We start from the raw sequence: 13,366 nt of genomic DNA, 5'->3' as shown, positions 1-13,366 counted from the left end.
ACGGGGGTGATGGGCGGGGCGGGGCGGGGGGCTGTCTCTCTATACACACACACACACACTCACACTCACTCACACTCACACAAGATGCGCCTCCACGGCTGGACTCGCCAAGGTGGAGCCCTCCCAGCCCCCCTCGTCTCCTCGCCCGGCCTCCTTCACCTACCCGCTGCCCACCCCCAGCGCGTCGCTGCCTGCCGCTGACTGCGCACGCGCGGGACGCTCGCCCTTTGACCCCAGCCAGGGGCCGCCCTCCCCCACAACCCCTTTCAGCTGCGCCCCCCCCCCTCGCCCTGTGGGTGGGCTGCCGCCTATTCCCCCGGGCCAGGGCTGGGGCACAGCCAGTGTATGGGGCGTCTCTCTCTGGGGATGTGTCCCATGGGTGGGGTGGGGTGGCGTGGTTTGGGGGGCGCTGAAGAAATCAGTCCCCTCCATCTCCTACCTCTGGAAAACGCCCAAGCCCGTGGAGAACTGCCGGCACCGCTTCGTGGGGGCCGGGACCCTCCTCCGTGTCCTCCGGTGGCCCAGTCCAAGGGGCCTGGGCCTGGCCGGGGCTGCATTGGACCCCGACCACCCTGGCGTGTGGACTCGCTAAAAATCGGCCATTAGATATTGGATTCCAGCTTCCTGGAGGTCATTTCACTAATGAGTGCACCGGAAAGAGTTTCCTAATCCATCTGTGAGGGTGGCAACTGAAAGAGAATTTGAAAGCTGACAGAATAGGCGAGGGAAGGCATAGGAGATTTCCACACCCAGCAAGGAAGCCTTTCCCGAAATGGAAGAAAGAAACGAGCAAACAGAGACACCGGTAGCCCGCCCGGAAAAGAGTCTGCCCCTTAGAGAAAGCACCCTGACCAGGTTCACCCGTGGGTGGGTGGCGAGCTAGCGGCATTCAGAAGAGCGAGGCCCGCAGTCTGTGCGGAAGACACCTGCGCTCGGGTGTGTGTGGCGGCGCGATTCACAAGCAGCTCTAGATGTTAAACCAAGGAGAAGCCAGGGAGTTCCCAACGCCCCAGGTGTCCTCAGCCCACGACTGGCTGCTGTGGGAATGCGAAGCCCGGCTCCTTGTCTCAGAGCGGGGTTCCCAGGAGGATCAGGCTGAAGCTGGGACTTGGCCTCAAAGTGTCCCCTCGCATGGCCACCCCCTTCCCCTTCCTGCTCCTCTACTCCTGGTGCCCCTCCATCCAGGGGCCAGACCTTAAAGAGTCACCGCAAGAGAATCCTGGTCCCAAAGGAGCCTTCTGGGGGACCGGTGCTGAGAGAGGTTGTGGGCATGGCCCGCTGGGGCTCTGCCCGACCCAGGGCTGAGAGATGCCACCTCCCAGCTCTGGGTCCCTGCAGGAAGTGTTGGCAAGCACAGGGCCGGTCCTCCAAAGGCCCAGGTGCAGGGAGCCCAGGCCAAGCAGCCTGTGGAAGAAGCCACTTGCCGTGCCACCCCGGGAACAGGACTGCAGGCCCCGGCCCTTCCCACCTCCTCCTCCTCCTCCTCCTCCTCCTCCCCCCCGCCCCCCCCCACAGGGCACAGGGCTCAGAGACACCTCAGACTCTTGCTACCCAAAGTGCAAAGGGCATCAGTTGCTCCTCCAACCCCCCTCCCCCCGCCCAGCAGACCACGTTGTCCAGCCAGCCCCCGGGCCTCCCTGGGGTGCCCAGCACAAAAGTGCAGACACCCACCGGACCCTCAATCTCAGTTTTCGGATGTTTTTGCCACTCTAAGGACCCGCAGGCCAGCTGGGCCTTCGGGCAGGACAGAGAGCCCCGGAATCCGACGTGGAGAGCTGCGTGTACGTCCCCATCAGGAGGCGGTCCCCACCTCCGCGGCTCTCCCCTTGCGGGGAGCGGCAGCCCAGCCGGCAGCCCCAGGGCCTCAGGGAAGACACCAGGCTGGGCCCCCCCGCGGCACAGCGGGGGCACGTCCCCCGCACTCACGCGACTTAGGGACGGCTGCTGGAGACTGCTGCGGCCACCCTGCTGCCGGGTTTCTGGAGGGCTTCCTGGAAGCAGCGTCCACACCAAGCCCTTGGAAGGCCCAGGCGACGGAGGAGCCGGTCAGGCAGGGGCCGAGGACGGTGAGAGGCCGGGCGGGCGGGAAGGAGCATGTCAGGCAGGGGCAGAGGACGGTGACCGGCCGGGCGGGGAGGAGCCGGTCAGGCGGGGGCCCAGGACAGTGACGGGCCTGGCCGGGGAGGAGTGCGTCAGGCAGGGGCAGAGGAGACGGGCTGGGTAAGGGTTAGGGTTACAGTTAGGGCACAATTCACAATCGCAAAGACGTGGAAGCGACCCGAGTGCCCATCCATCCAGGAGTGCATCAATAAAATGTGGCGCGTGGACACCACGGAGTGCCATTCGGCTGTGAGGAGCAGCGGTGAGAGGGCGCCTCTCGTGTTCTCCTGGCCAGAGCTGGAACCCGTTCCAGTAAGCCAAGTATCCCAAGAATGGACACACGAGCACCACGTGAGCGCGCTCACCAGCAAATTGGTACGAACGGATGGACACCTAAGTGGACGGAGAGGAATCACCTTCATCGGGTGGGTGTCGGGCGGGTGGGGGGAGGGGAGGGGCATACACATCCATTAGGCATGGGGTGGGTGCGCACCGACTGGGGGATGGGCGCACTTGAAGCTCTGACCCGAGGGGGGAGGCTTGGAGAGGGCAAGGCACCCGACCTTAACATTGGTACCCCCACAATACGCTGGAACAACATGAGAGGTATATGAATAAGAACACAGGGGGGGGCCGGGCGCGGTGGCTCACGCCTGTAATCCTAGCTCTCTGGGAGGCCGAGGCGGGCGGATTGCTCCAGGTCAGGAGTTCGAAACCAGCCTGAGCAAGAGCGAGACCCCGTCTCTACTAAAAATAGAAAGAAATTAATTGGCCAACTAATATATATAGAAAAACACAGCCGGGCGTGGTGGTGCATGCCTGTAGTCCCAACTACTCGGGAGGCTGAGGCAGCAGGATTGCTTGAGCCCGGAGATTGAGGTTGCTGTGAGCTAGGCTGACGCCATGGCACTCACTCTAGCCTGGGCAGCAAAACGAGACTCTGTCTCAAAAAAAAAAAAAAAAAAAAAAGAACACAGGGGGGAGGGGGGCACGGGCAACACATGTCACCTGAATACTTGTACTCCCATCATCTGCTTGAAAAGAGAGAGAAAAGAAAATGCAATCTTAGAGGTAAGAGACACTTTTTAAACATAATGAATCCGAAGAGAAAAGTAAAAGGAGGCCTGTGGAGCAGGTCTGGGTGTGACTCCGGATCCCCCAACATCAGGTGCCACCACCAAAGATTCCTGCGTGTAGCCCATAGAACCCCAAAAGCAACGGGACGAGTTCTGGTCACGTACTCCCTCAAAATGACATCCTGGCCTTCTTCTGGAACTCCCTCCCCTCTCAGACTCTCAAGGTTTCCTCCAGCGTGTCGGTTCCCACAGAGCAGACCTTTGGTCTGAGACCTGACAGTCCAGATGCCACGCATGCTGCCGCGTGGCGGCGGTGTCGCGGCTTGGGACAAGAGGAGGCCCCACGGTGCGGGCTGGGGCGCCAGGCACCGCGCGGGCGCTGAGGGTGGGGGTGACCCCCACCCCGGGCCGCCGCCGCGCTCCCAGAAAGGGGACAGAACAAGAGGCAAAAAAAAAAAAAAAAAAAAAAGCAGCAGCCTGTGGCACCCGGTATTCCCAGGCGGTCTCCCATCCAAGTACTAACCAGGCCCGACCCTGCTTAGCTTCCGAGACCAGACGAGATCGGGGGCGTTCAGGGTGGTGTGGCCCTAGACGGCGGCGGAGGGCGCCCCTGCCCCGCTCAAGAAGCCGAGCCTCTCTGGGCTTCCCCGCCGCCGCCTCCCGCCCCAGGCCCCGCGCCGGGCCGGGCCGGTTGAGTTCTCCGGCCGGCCGGGTCCCGCGGGCTCCCAGGGACGGGGGTGATGGGCGGGGCGGGGCGGGGGGCTGTCTCTCTATACACACACACACACACTCACACTCACTCACACTCACACAAGATGCGCCTCCACGGCTGGACTCGCCAAGGTGGAGCCCTCCCAGCCCCCCTCGTCTCCTCGCCCGGCCTCCTTCACCTACCCGCTGCCCACCCCCAGCGCGTCGCTGCCTGCCGCTGACTGCGCACGCGCGGGACGCTCGCCCTTTGACCCCAGCCAGGGGCCGCCCTCCCCCACAACCCCTTTCAGCTGCGCCCCCCCCCTCGCCCTGTGGGTGGGCTGCCGCCTATTCCCCCGGGCCAGGGCTGGGGCACAGCCAGTGTATGGGGCGTCTCTCTCTGGGGATGTGTCCCATGGGTGGGGTGGGGTGGCGTGGTTTGGGGGGCGCTGAAGAAATCAGTCCCCTCCATCTCCTACCTCTGGAAAACGCCCAAGCCCGTGGAGAACTGCCGGCACCGCTTCGTGGGGGCCGGGACCCTCCTCCGTGTCCTCCGGTGGCCCAGTCCAAGGGGCCTGGGCCTGGCCGGGGCTGCATTGGACCCCGACCACCCTGGCGTGTGGACTCGCTAAAAATCGGCCATTAGATATTAGATTCCAGCTTCCTGGAGGTCATTTCACTAATGAGTGCACCGGAAAGAGTTTCCTAATCCATCTGTGAGGGTGGCAACTGAAAGAGAATTTGAAAGCTGACAGAATAGGCGAGGGAAGGCATAGGAGATTTCCACACCCAGCAAGGAAGCCTTTCCCGAAATGGAAGAAAGAAACGAGCAAACAGAGACACCGGTAGCCCGCCCGGAAAAGAGTCTGCCCCTTAGAGAAAGCACCCTGACCAGGTTCACCCGTGGGTGGGTGGCGAGCTAGCGGCATTCAGAAGAGCGAGGCCCGCAGTCTGTGCGGAAGACACCTGCGCTCGGGTGTGTGTGGCGGCGCGATTCACAAGCAGCTCTAGATGTTAAACCAAGGAGAAGCCAGGGAGTTCCCAACGCCCCAGGTGTCCTCAGCCCACGACTGGCTGCTGTGGGAATGCGAAGCCCGGCTCCTTGTCTCAGAGCGGGGTTCCCAGGAGGATCAGGCTGAAGCTGGGACTTGGCCTCAAAGTGTCCCCTCGCATGGCCACCCCCTTCCCCTTCCTGCTCCTCTACTCCTGGTGCCCCTCCATCCAGGGGCCAGACCTTAAAGAGTCACCGCAAGAGAATCCTGGTCCCAAAGGAGCCTTCTGGGGGACCGGTGCTGAGAGAGGTTGTGGGCATGGCCCGCTGGGGCTCTGCCCGACCCAGGGCTGAGAGATGCCACCTCCCAGCTCTGGGTCCCTGCAGGAAGTGTTGGCAAGCACAGGGCCGGTCCTCCAAAGGCCCAGGTGCAGGGAGCCCAGGCCAAGCAGCCTGTGGAAGAAGCCACTTGCCGTGCCACCCCGGGAACAGGACTGCAGGCCCCGGCCCTTCCCACCTCCTCCTCCTCCTCCTCCTCCTCCTCCCCCCCGCCCCCCCCCCCACAGGGCACAGGGCTCAGAGACACCTCAGACTCTTGCTACCCAAAGTGCAAAGGGCATCAGTTGCTCCTCCAACCCCCCTCCCCCCGCCCAGCAGACCACGTTGTCCAGCCAGCCCCCGGGCCTCCCTGGGGTGCCCAGCACAAAAGTGCAGACACCCACCGGACCCTCAATCTCAGTTTTCGGATGTTTTTGCCACTCTAAGGACCCGCAGGCCAGCTGGGCCTTCGGGCAGGACAGAGAGCCCCGGAATCCGACGTGGAGAGCTGCGTGTACGTCCCCATCAGGAGGCGGTCCCCACCTCCGCGGCTCTCCCCTTGCGGGGAGCGGCAGCCCAGCCGGCAGCCCCAGGGCCTCAGGGAAGACACCAGGCTGGGCCCCCCCGCGGCACAGCGGGGGCACGTCCCCCGCACTCACGCGACTTAGGGACGGCTGCTGGAGACTGCTGCGGCCACCCTGCTGCCGGGTTTCTGGAGGGCTTCCTGGAAGCAGCGTCCACACCAAGCCCTTGGAAGGCCCAGGCGACGGAGGAGCCGGTCAGGCAGGGGCCGAGGACGGTGAGAGGCCGGGCGGGCGGGAAGGAGCATGTCAGGCAGGGGCAGAGGACGGTGACCGGCCGGGCGGGGAGGAGCCGGTCAGGCGGGGGCCCAGGACAGTGACGGGCCTGGCCGGGGAGGAGTGCGTCAGGCAGGGGCAGAGGAGACGGGCTGGGTAAGGGTTAGGGTTACAGTTAGGGCACAATTCACAATCGCAAAGACGTGGAAGCGACCCGAGTGCCCATCCATCCAGGAGTGCATCAATAAAATGTGGCGCGTGGACACCACGGAGTGCCATTCGGCTGTGAGGAGCAGCGGTGAGAGGGCGCCTCTCGTGTTCTCCTGGCCAGAGCTGGAACCCGTTCCAGTAAGCCAAGTATCCCAAGAATGGACACACGAGCACCACGTGAGCGCGCTCACCAGCAAATTGGTACGAACGGATGGACACCTAAGTGGACGGAGAGGAATCACCTTCATCGGGTGGGTGTCGGGCGGGTGGGGGGAGGGGAGGGGCATACACATCCATTAGGCATGGGGTGGGTGCGCACCGACTGGGGGATGGGCGCACTTGAAGCTCTGACCCGAGGGGGGAGGCTTGGAGAGGGCAAGGCACCCGACCTTAACATTGGTATCCCCACAATACGCTGGAACAACATGAGAGGTATATGAATAAGAACACAGGGGGGGGCCGGGCGCGGTGGCTCACGCCTGTAATCCTAGCTCTCTGGGAGGCCGAGGCGGGCGGATTGCTCCAGGTCAGGAGTTCGAAACCAGCCTGAGCAAGAGCGAGACCCCGTCTCTACTAAAAATAGAAAGAAATTAATTGGCCAACTAATATATATAGAAAAACACAGCCGGGCGTGGTGGTGCATGCCTGTAGTCCCAACTACTCGGGAGGCTGAGGCAGCAGGATTGCTTGAGCCCGGAGATTGAGGTTGCTGTGAGCTAGGCTGACGCCATGGCACTCACTCTAGCCTGGGCAGCAAAACGAGACTCTGTCTCAAAAAAAAAAAAAAAAAAAAAAGAACACAGGGGGGAGGGGGGCACGGGCAACACATGTCACCTGAATACTTGTACTCCCATCATCTGCTTGAAAAGAGAGAGAAAAGAAAATGCAATCTTAGAGGTAAGAGACACTTTTTAAACATAATGAATCCGAAGAGAAAAGTAAAAGGAGGCCTGTGGAGCAGGTCTGGGTGTGACTCCGGATCCCCCAACATCAGGTGCCACCACCAAAGATTCCTGCGTGTAGCCCATAGAACCCCAAAAGCAACGGGACGAGTTCTGGTCACGTACTCCCTCAAAATGACATCCTGGCCTTCTTCTGGAACTCCCTCCCCTCTCAGACTCTCAAGGTTTCCTCCAGCGTGTCGGTTCCCACAGAGCAGACCTTTGGTCTGAGACCTGACAGTCCAGATGCCACGCATGCTGCCGCGTGGCGGCGGTGTCGCGGCTTGGGACAAGAGGAGGCCCCACGGTGCGGGCTGGGGCGCCAGGCACCGCGCGGGCGCTGAGGGTGGGGGTGACCCCCACCCCGGGCCGCCGCCGCGCTCCCAGAAAGGGGACAGAACAAGAGGCAAAAAAAAAAAAAAAAAAAAAGCAGCAGCCTGTGGCACCCGGTATTCCCAGGCGGTCTCCCATCCAAGTACTAACCAGGCCCGACCCTGCTTAGCTTCCGAGACCAGACGAGATCGGGGGCGTTCAGGGTGGTGTGGCCCTAGACGGCGGCGGAGGGCGCCCCTGCCCCGCTCAAGAAGCCGAGCCTCTCTGGGCTTCCCCGCCGCCGCCTCCCGCCCCAGGCCCCGCGCCGGGCCGGGCCGGTTGAGTTCTCCGGCCGGCCGGGTCCCGCGGGCTCCCAGGGACGGGGGTGATGGGCGGGGCGGGGCGGGGGGCTGTCTCTCTATACACACACACACACACTCACACTCACTCACACTCACACAAGATGCGCCTCCACGGCTGGACTCGCCAAGGTGGAGCCCTCCCAGCCCCCCTCGTCTCCTCGCCCGGCCTCCTTCACCTACCCGCTGCCCACCCCCAGCGCGTCGCTGCCTGCCGCTGACTGCGCACGCGCGGGACGCTCGCCCTTTGACCCCAGCCAGGGGCCGCCCTCCCCCACAACCCCTTTCAGCTGCGCCCCCCCCCCTCGCCCTGTGGGTGGGCTGCCGCCTATTCCCCCGGGCCAGGGCTGGGGCACAGCCAGTGTATGGGGCGTCTCTCTCTGGGGATGTGTCCCATGGGTGGGGTGGGGTGGCGTGGTTTGGGGGGCGCTGAAGAAATCAGTCCCCTCCATCTCCTACCTCTGGAAAACGCCCAAGCCCGTGGAGAACTGCCGGCACCGCTTCGTGGGGGCCGGGACCCTCCTCCGTGTCCTCCGGTGGCCCAGTCCAAGGGGCCTGGGCCTGGCCGGGGCTGCATTGGACCCCGACCACCCTGGCGTGTGGACTCGCTAAAAATCGGCCATTAGATATTGGATTCCAGCTTCCTGGAGGTCATTTCACTAATGAGTGCACCGGAAAGAGTTTCCTAATCCATCTGTGAGGGTGGCAACTGAAAGAGAATTTTAAAGCTGACAGAATAGGCGAGGGAAGGCATAGGAGATTTCCACACCCAGCAAGGAAGCCTTTCCCGAAATGGAAGAAAGAAACGAGCAAACAGAGACACCGGTAGCCCGCCCGGAAAAGAGTCTGCCCCTTAGAGAAAGCACCCTGACCAGGTTCACCCGTGGGTGGGTGGCGAGCTAGCGGCATTCAGAAGAGCGAGGCCCGCAGTCTGTGCGGAAGACACCTGCGCTCGGGTGTGTGTGGCGGCGCGATTCACAAGCAGCTCTAGATGTTAAACCAAGGAGAAGCCAGGGAGTTCCCAACGCCCCAGGTGTCCTCAGCCCACGACTGGCTGCTGTGGGAATGCGAAGCCCGGCTCCTTGTCTCAGAGCGGGGTTCCCAGGAGGATCAGGCTGAAGCTGGGACTTGGCCTCAAAGTGTCCCCTCGCATGGCCACCCCCTTCCCCTTCCTGCTCCTCTACTCCTGGTGCCCCTCCATCCAGGGGCCAGACCTTAAAGAGTCACCGCAAGAGAATCCTGGTCCCAAAGGAGCCTTCTGGGGGACCGGTGCTGAGAGAGGTTGTGGGCATGGCCCGCTGGGGCTCTGCCCGACCCAGGGCTGAGAGATGCCACCTCCCAGCTCTGGGTCCCTGCAGGAAGTGTTGGCAAGCACAGGGCCGGTCCTCCAAAGGCCCAGGTGCAGGGAGCCCAGGCCAAGCAGCCTGTGGAAGAAGCCACTTGCCGTGCCACCCCGGGAACAGGACTGCAGGCCCCGGCCCTTCCCACCTCCTCCTCCTCCTCCTCCTCCTCCTCCCCCCCGCCCCCCCCCCACAGGGCACAGGGCTCAGAGACACCTCAGACTCTTGCTACCCAAAGTGCAAAGGGCATCAGTTGCTCCTCCAACCCCCCTCCCCCCGCCCAGCAGACCACGTTGTCCAGCCAGCCCCCGGGCCTCCCTGGGGTGCCCAGCACAAAAGTGCAGACACCCACCGGACCCTCAATCTCAGTTTTCGGATGTTTTTGCCACTCTAAGGACCCGCAGGCCAGCTGGGCCTTCGGGCAGGACAGAGAGCCCCGGAATCCGACGTGGAGAGCTGCGTGTACGTCCCCATCAGGAGGCGGTCCCCACCTCCGCGGCTCTCCCCTTGCGGGGAGCGGCAGCCCAGCCGGCAGCCCCAGGGCCTCAGGGAAGACACCAGGCTGGGCCCCCCCGCGGCACAGCGGGGGCACGTCCCCCGCACTCACGCGACTTAGGGACGGCTGCTGGAGACTGCTGCGGCCACCCTGCTGCCGGGTTTCTGGAGGGCTTCCTGGAAGCAGCGTCCACACCAAGCCCTTGGAAGGCCCAGGCGACGGAGGAGCCGGTCAGGCAGGGGCCGAGGACGGTGAGAGGCCGGGCGGGCGGGAAGGAGCATGTCAGGCAGGGGCAGAGGACGGTGACCGGCCGGGCGGGGAGGAGCCGGTCAGGCGGGGGCCCAGGACAGTGACGGGCCTGGCCGGGGAGGAGTGCGTCAGGCAGGGGCAGAGGAGACGGGCTGGGTAAGGGTTAGGGTTACAGTTAGGGCACAATTCACAATCGCAAAGACGTGGAAGCGACCCGAGTGCCCATCCATCCAGGAGTGCATCAATAAAATGTGGCGCGTGGACACCACGGAGTGCCATTCGGCTGTGAGGAGCAGCGGTGAGAGGGCGCCTCTCGTGTTCTCCTGGCCAGAGCTGGAACCCGTTCCAGTAAGCCAAGTATCCCAAGAATGGACACACGAGCACCACGTGAGCGCGTCACCAGCAAATTGGTACGAACGGATGGACACCTAAGTGGACGGAGAGGAATCACCTTCATCGGGTGGGTGTCGGGCGGGTGGGGGGAGGGGAGGGGCATACACATCCATTAGGCATGGGGTGGGTGCGCACCGACTGGGGGATGGGCGCACTTGAAGCTCTGACCCGAGGGGGGAGGCTTGGAGAGGGCAAGGCACCCGACCTTAACATTGGTATCCCCACAATACGCTGGAACAACATGAGAGGTATATGAATAAGAACACAGGGGGGGGCCGGGCGCGGTGGCTCACGCCTGTAATCCTAGCTCTCTGGGAGGCCGAGGCGGGCGGATTGCTCCAGGTCAGGAGTTCGAAACCAGCCTGAGCAAGAGCGAGACCCCGTCTCTACTAAAAATAGAAAGAAATTAATTGGCCAACTAATATATATAGAAAAACACAGCCGGGCGTGGTGGTGCATGCCTGTAGTCCCAACTACTCGGGAGGCTGAGGCAGCAGGATTGCTTGAGCCCGGAGATTGAGGTTGCTGTGAGCTAGGCTGACGCCATGGCACTCACTCTAGCCTGGGCAGCAAAACGAGACTCTGTCTCAAAAAAAAAAAAAAAAAAAAAAGAACACAGGGGGGAGGGGGGCACGGGCAACACATGTCACCTGAATACTTGTACTCCCATCATCTGCTTGAAAAGAGAGAGAAAAGAAAATGCAATCTTAGAGGTAAGAGACACTTTTTAAACATAATGAATCCGAAGAGAAAAGTAAAAGGAGGCCTGTGGAGCAGGTCTGGGTGTGACTCCGGATCCCCCAACATCAGGTGCCACCACCAAAGATTCCTGCGTGTAGCCCATAGAACCCCAAAAGCAACGGGACGAGTTCTGGTCACATACTCCCTCAAATTGACATCCTGGCCTTCTTCTGGAACTCCCTCCCCTCTCAGACTCTCAAGGTTTCCTCCAGCGTGTCGGTTCCCACAGAGCAGACCTTTGGTCTGAGACCTGACAGTCCAGATGCCACGCATGCTGCCGCGTGGCGGCGGTGTCGCGGCTTGGGACAAGAGGAGGCCCCACGGTGCGGGCTGGGGCGCCAGGCACCGCGGGCGGGCGCTGAGGGTGGGGGTGACCCCCACCCCCGGCCGCCGCCGCGCTCCCAGAAAGGGGACAGAACAAGAGGCAAAAAAAAAAAAAAAAAAAAAAAAAAAGCAGCAGCCTGTGGCACCCGGTATTCCCAGGCGGTCTCCCATCCAAGAACTAACCAGGCCCGACCCTGCTTAGCTTCCGAGACCAGACGAGATCGGGGGCGTTCAGGGTGGTGTGGCCCTAGACGGCGGCGGAGGGCGCCCCTGCCCCGCTCGAGAAGCCGAGCCTCTCTGGGCTTCCCCGCCGCCGCCTCCCGCCCCAGGCCCCGCGCCGGGCCGGGCCGGTTGAGTTCGCCGGGACGGGGGTGATGGGCGGGGCGGGGCGGGGCGGGGCGGGGGGCTGTCTCTCTATACACACACACACACACTCACACTCACTCACACTCACACAAGATGCGCCTCCACGGCTGGACTCGCCAAGGTGGAGCCCTCCCAGCCCCCCTCGTCTCCTCGCCCGGCCTCCTTCACCTACCCGCTGCCCACCCCCAGCGCGTCGCTGCCTGCTGCTGACTGCGCACGCGCGGGACGCTCGCCCTTTGACCCTAGCCAGGGGCCGCCCTCCCCCACAACCCCTTTCAGCTGCGCCCCCCCCTCGCCCTGTGGGTGGGCTGCCGCCTATTCCCCCGGGCCAGGGCTGGGGCACAGCCAGTGTATGGGGCGTCTCTCTCTGGGGATGTGTCCCATGGGTGGGGTGGGGTGGCGTGGTTTGGGGGGCGCTGAAGAAATCAGTCCCCTCCATCTCCTACCTCTGGAAAACGCCCAAGCCCGTGGAGAACTGCCGGCACCGCTTCGTGGGGGACGGGACCCTCCTCCGTGTCCTCCTGTGGCCCAGTCCAAGGGGCCTGGGCCTGGCCGGGGCTGCATTGGACCCCGACCACCCTGGCGTGTGGACTGGCTAAAAATCGGCCATTAGATATTGGATTCCAGCTTCCTGGAGGTCATTTCACTAATGAGTGCACCGGAAAGAGTTTCCTAATCCATCTGTGAGGGTGGCAACTGAAAGAGAATTTTAAAGCTGACAGAATAGGCGAGGGAAGGCATAGGAGATTTCCACACCCAGCAAGGAAGACTTTCCCGAAATGGAAGGAAGAAACGAGCAAACAGAGACACCGGTAGCCCGCCCGGAAAAGAGTCTGCCCCCGAGAGAAAGCACCCTGACCAGGTTCACCCGTGGGTGGGTGGCGAGCTAGCGGCATTCAGAAGAGCGAGGCCCGCAGTCTGTGCGGAAGACACCTGCGCTCGGGTGTGTGTGGCGGCGCGATTCACAAGCAGCTCTAGACGTTAAACCAAGGAGAAGCCAGGGAGTTCCCAACGCCCCAGGTGTCCTCAGCCCACGACTGGCTGCTGTGGGAATGCGAAGCCCGGCTCCTTGTCTCAGAGCGGGGTTCCCAGGAGGATCAGGCTGAAGCTGGGACTTGGCCTCAAAGTGTCCCCTCGCATGGCCACCCCCTTCCCCTTCCTGCTCCTCTACTCCTGGTGCCCCTCCATCCAGGGGCCAGACCTTAAAGAGTCACCGCAAGAGAATCCTGGTCCCAAAGGAGCCTTCTGGGGGACCGGTGCTGAGAGAGGTTGTGGGCATGGCCCGCTGGGGCTCTGCCCGACCCAGGGCTGAGAGATGCCACCTCCCAGCTCTGGGTCCCTGCAGGAAGTGTTGGCAAGCACAGGGCCGGTCCTCCAAAGGCCCAGGTGCAGGGAGCCCAGGCCAAGCAGCCTGTGGAAGAAGCCACTTGCCGTGCCACCCCGGGAACAGGACTGCAGGCCCCGGCCCTTCCCACCTCCTCCTCCTCCTCCTCCTCCTCCTCCTCCCCCCCGGCCCCCCCCCACAGGGCACAGGGCTCAGAGACACCTCAGACTCTTGCTACCCAAAGTGCAAAGGGCATCAGTTGCTCCTCCAACCCCCCCGCCCAGCAGACCACGTTGTCCAGCCAGCCCCCGGGCCTCCCTGGGGTGCCCAGCACAAAAG

At 63.0% G+C, this 13,366-nt stretch overlaps 2 non-coding genes and 1 pseudogene across 2 annotated transcripts; all 3 read right to left on the bottom strand.

The window, feature by feature from the left end:
- Positions 1–3,650: 3,650 nt before the first annotated feature.
- Positions 3,651–3,769, bottom strand: LOC142872522 (5S ribosomal RNA). The gene has a single exon (XR_012920779.1). It is a non-coding gene; the product is annotated as a 5S ribosomal RNA (ribosomal RNA).
- Positions 3,770–7,557: 3,788 nt separating this feature from the next.
- LOC142872521 (5S ribosomal RNA) lies at positions 7,558–7,676 on the bottom strand. The gene has a single exon (XR_012920778.1). It is a non-coding gene; the product is annotated as a 5S ribosomal RNA (ribosomal RNA).
- A 3,795-nt stretch (positions 7,677–11,471) lies between these two features.
- On the bottom strand, positions 11,472–11,590 carry LOC142872594 (uncharacterized; annotated as a pseudogene).
- Positions 11,591–13,366: the final 1,776 nt, after the last annotated feature.

Source organism: Microcebus murinus, chromosome 8 (genome assembly GCF_040939455.1).
Source record: "Microcebus murinus isolate Inina chromosome 8, M.murinus_Inina_mat1.0, whole genome shotgun sequence".
In the NCBI taxonomy this organism is placed as follows: domain Eukaryota; kingdom Metazoa; phylum Chordata; class Mammalia; order Primates; family Cheirogaleidae; genus Microcebus; species Microcebus murinus.
The sequence above is the reverse complement of the archived record's forward strand: the minus strand, read 5'-3'. Positions and strand labels throughout refer to the sequence as shown.